A 4,426-nucleotide genomic window follows, 5' to 3' on the forward strand; every position below is an offset into this window, starting at 1 on the left:
AACCTACAGTTTCAAACTCTTAATCTAATTCTCAGTAGCATTTTCCCTTAAAAACTAACAAACACAACGTTTCAACTTTAGAAAGTTACAAATCTCACCTCTATCTCCACCATAGAGCGCACTTCCTATTAAATTAATTCCCACCACTATCTTCACCATAAAGCTCATTTATTAATTCCCACCACTATCTCCACCATAATTCCCACCACTATATCTATATCTATATCTATATCTACATCAGTTTCTTTCTTCATCTTTGCCAAAACCTATAGTTTCAAACTCTTAATCTAATTCTCACTAGCATTTTCCCTTAAAAACCAACAAACACAACGTTCCGGCTTTAGGAAGTTACAAACCTCACCTCTATCTCCACCATAAAGCCTACTTCTTATTAATTTAATTCCCACCACAATCTCCACCGTAAAGCCCATTTATTAATTCCCACCACTATCTCCACCATAATTCCCACCACTATATCTATTTATCTATATCTTTATTTATATCAGTTTCTCTCTTCATCTTTGCCAAAACCTATATTTCAAACTCTTAATCTAATTCTCACTAACATTTTCCCTTAAAAACCAACAAACACAACGTTCCGGCTTTAAGAAGTTACAAATTTGTACCTTTCATATTCCTTCTCCTTCAACTTCTTTCTTTATCTCTCTCTACGTTCTTCTCTGTCCCTCTATCTAAAATGCCAAAGCACATTCTCTCATTCTACAACCCTTCCTTCTTCTTACCTCTCTCCTTTCTTTGACTCTAACAATGATGAAGAAGCATGATGGTTTAATCCGAACTATTTAAATTGGAGCTATTGACAACAGTGTTGTTGAAGGCGAGAGTGGCCTTGATGATCGCCTCCTAGGCTGTTCGTTTCTCCAACCCAAAAGACTGAGTTGTCCTACACAATGATTTAAAGGCTTCCCAACAGGTTTATAACTCCAAAGATCAAAACTTTTTTTTTTCTTTTTTGTTTGGTGGGTTTAGTTGAAATTTACCATATGAATGAAATGTTTTATTTCTAAACGTAGGATTTGAAGAATTTTTACTTATTTTGTAGTATTACATAAAGCCCAATTCGTGGAAATGCAAATCGAAACATATGGGAAGAATAGAAAGTAGTTTTTTTTGGGATCAAGAAATGGATGTGCGAATATATATGGAGACTATGGCAATACTTAATTGGTTGATAAATCTTTAATTTGCAAATAATTTGGAGGCCATGCTTAGCAAGTTGTTATATTTAAAGTTGTTTTAATATGTGGTTAAATGGTATCCTTTATTTTGAAGCAAATTGGCCATGTTAGATAGTGATTATTTAGAGTTTTGTTATTACATTTGAATTATGCATCAATTCATAATTTTTGTGCTACTATTTAAACCCCTACTTTAAACTTGGATAAATTTCATAGTGTTACATGTGCACAAATAGTTTGATAAAATTCTTAAGTGATGTTTCATTGGCCTCTTTTTAAAGTGGCATTTTTCATACAATATAACAAAAGTTGCCAACAATTTTTTATTTTATTTTATTTGGATTATGTTTCTCCAACTCAAAATGAATGACTGGCTTCTATGGATGGCACCTATTCTTTGAACTTGATTTTAGGTTTCTTTTGATTCTATTCTTTTAGAAAACATATACATTCTCCAATTGTAAATTTTGGTTTGGTTGACAGATCTTGAATTGGCAAGCAAGCAAAAGCTACCTTTAATAGTTTTAAGGTTGGTAATTAAAGTCATTCATTAATCTAGCAGATGTTCAAGATTGTGTTTGGTTCTAAAGGGGTGGTTTCTCTCTCTACTATTCGATGAAATTTGTTTTTTTTTTTTAATTATTTATTTATTTATTTATCTTGGGTCTTATACTGTTTTTCTCATTGTTTAATCAAAATGCAAAAATTCAATTTATTTCAAGGTCATCAAAGCTATTGGGAACTTATACTCATGGGCCTATTTGTTGGGAACTTAATTGCTTGATGAGATGAAATGGTGAGTGTTTTCTCTTGAATCGTCTTTTTTGGGTTGCTTTGAATTAATCTATTTTATAGGTGTTCTTTTGGTGTTGCATAACATATGCTCGATGAAATCTCTTTTAAATTTGATGTGAAATCTTTCCATTCAAAGTTTTTTCCCATCCTCATGTTGTGATAAATCTAAGTAGCTATACTATGGTTGTAAAAAATTAATTTTTCTATGCAAATGATTAATTTGGTTATAATATAAATTTCCCAAATATATTTATTTAAATAAAAAATTAATTTGATTGTAGACAACTTAACTACTTTTTTGACTCCATGAATTGACTAATATGTCATTTACTATGATATACAACAAATTTTGTGCACATTGTTTATAGGTTTAATTTTCTTTCTTGCTTGCTTTGCACTTCCTACGAATGGTTTAATTTTTTTTTTTTTTTCATTTCTTGCTTTGACTAATTTTGCTTATTGTTGATTTCATCAAAGAGCAACATTACCAACAAAATAAAGAAAAAAAAAAAAAGAGAGAAAGGGAGAATTGAGGCTGTGGGTCATAATAGGTAGGCTTTTTATTTTTTATTTATATTTTTAAATGTACTGTTATAATTTTATGAGATTGTTGTGCCCTTTTGTAAATTTTTAGCCATTTTCTCTAACCTCTAAATTTGGAATGATGTCCTAGGACTATATAATGGTTGTTGGAGCATCAAAGCCAACTGTAGTGGCTGATGCTGATAGGTTTTCCAGTATGAAAAGGTAGAATGTTGGTGAGTTTTATTTAGTTTCAATTTATTTATAATGTACAAATTGTGTTTCACATCTCCGACCTTATGAAGTTCGACAAGTCCAAACAAGTTCCTATAAGTACACTTTGGGGAGATTTTTAATCTTCAAAGAATTGGCATAACAATTATCATGGAATTTATTGTAGCATAGGAACTATAAAGCAATGTGCTATACATAGCCATGAATTTTGATTGGGTACAATACTATTTTGGTCCCTAAACTTTGACAAAAATTTGTTTTTCGTCCCTAAACTTTAAAAAGTTCTTTTTTCATCCCTAAACTTTGTAAAGAGCTTTTTAATGGTTTGGAGACAAAAATAGGGATGAAAAAGGAACTGATTTCAATAATTTAGAGATGAAAAGTAAAGTTTAAGGACATAAATAAAACATTTTTCAATAGTTTAGGGATGAAAAACGAACTTTTCAATAGTTTAGGGAAGAAAAATGAACTCCTTAAAGTTCAGGGATGAAAAACAAATTTTTGATAAAGTTTAGAAACCAAAATAATATTTTACCCATTTTGATTCTATATATCTATTATAACAAGCAATGATTGATGCTTTTGAATGCTTCAAATTCTATCCATAATTTGTTCGGTTTTCATGGAAAGTCTATTGTTGCAGGTTTAGGTTATTCATGATACTTAGATTCAAAGTTTGAACTTTTGGATTAAGTTTACTGTAAATGATTGCATCATTGTGGTGTCCCCTTCATTGCTTTGAGAAGTAAATTTTGACTTGAACGAATAAGATGAACTAAATTATATATGAATGAAATAAGATGCATGTGGCTGTGTTGTCAATTGCCATTACTCGTATTCTATACCATATATAAACTCTACAATGACGTAGCTCTTCATTATAACAAATGGTCTTGGTTGATGAAAGTGAAAAATCACTGCAGACAAAAATTGATATTGCTATCTTTATTTTGAACTCATATGTGCTCAATTAGGATTGATATATATTGGTCATGGTGAGCAAAGAAAACAAAACTTATTTTTTATTTTGCACACATACATGCAATGAATATATGAACAGGATGGCTTCAGTCAGTTTGGCAAATAATGTCTTCCAACTCTTTTTCACATTGCTTCACAGAATTAACATCTCATGCTGATGGTGTTTGATGATGTGTAAGGCTATAAGATGTTGAAACATAAGAAACTCTAGGATCTTATTTTTTTGGTTTTGCATAGTAAGAGCATACAATCAGAAAAGGCAAAACCCACCCACACTCCAAAAGGGAAAAAAAGGGCACTTAGATTTGGGCAAAAGTGACTTCTACTTACTTGAAATCATTGGCTGAAACTATTTCACTTAAAATTGTTCATATGTAGGTTTAAAGAAAAGAGATGGAACTCTAGAAGGAGGATGCTTGGGGGAAGATTGTTAGGTGAATGATCTCCAAAATCATATAAGTGTAGAATATATTTATGTAATGAGGTTTATTTATATGTAATAATTTATATTAGAAAATAATGTTAATTTATATGTAATATGAAGTTGTATAGATTTGTTGGTGCAAAAATGAATGTAGATTTTGCATAAAATTCTCTCATTGCCTTGATTTTTTTTTTTTTTTTTATAAAAAAAAAAATTACCATCTTTATTTTTATGTTGTATTCTCTTTTTTCTTTTAGTTTATTTTTTCTAG

General features: G+C 30.2%; 1 long non-coding RNA gene across 1 annotated transcript; it reads left to right on the forward strand.

Moving 5' to 3' along the window:
• The first annotated feature begins 2,467 nt into the window (after positions 1–2,467).
• On the forward strand, positions 2,468–4,208 carry LOC115959566. Its single transcript, XR_004084921.1, has 3 exons — positions 2,468–2,545; positions 2,668–2,741; positions 4,110–4,208. It is a non-coding gene; the product is annotated as an uncharacterized LOC115959566 (long non-coding RNA).
• The last annotated feature ends 218 nt before the right edge of the window (positions 4,209–4,426 follow it).

The sequence above is a fragment of the Quercus lobata genome, chromosome 9 (genome assembly GCF_001633185.2).
Source record: "Quercus lobata isolate SW786 chromosome 9, ValleyOak3.0 Primary Assembly, whole genome shotgun sequence".
Classification (NCBI taxonomy): Eukaryota; Viridiplantae; Streptophyta; class Magnoliopsida; order Fagales; family Fagaceae; genus Quercus; species Quercus lobata.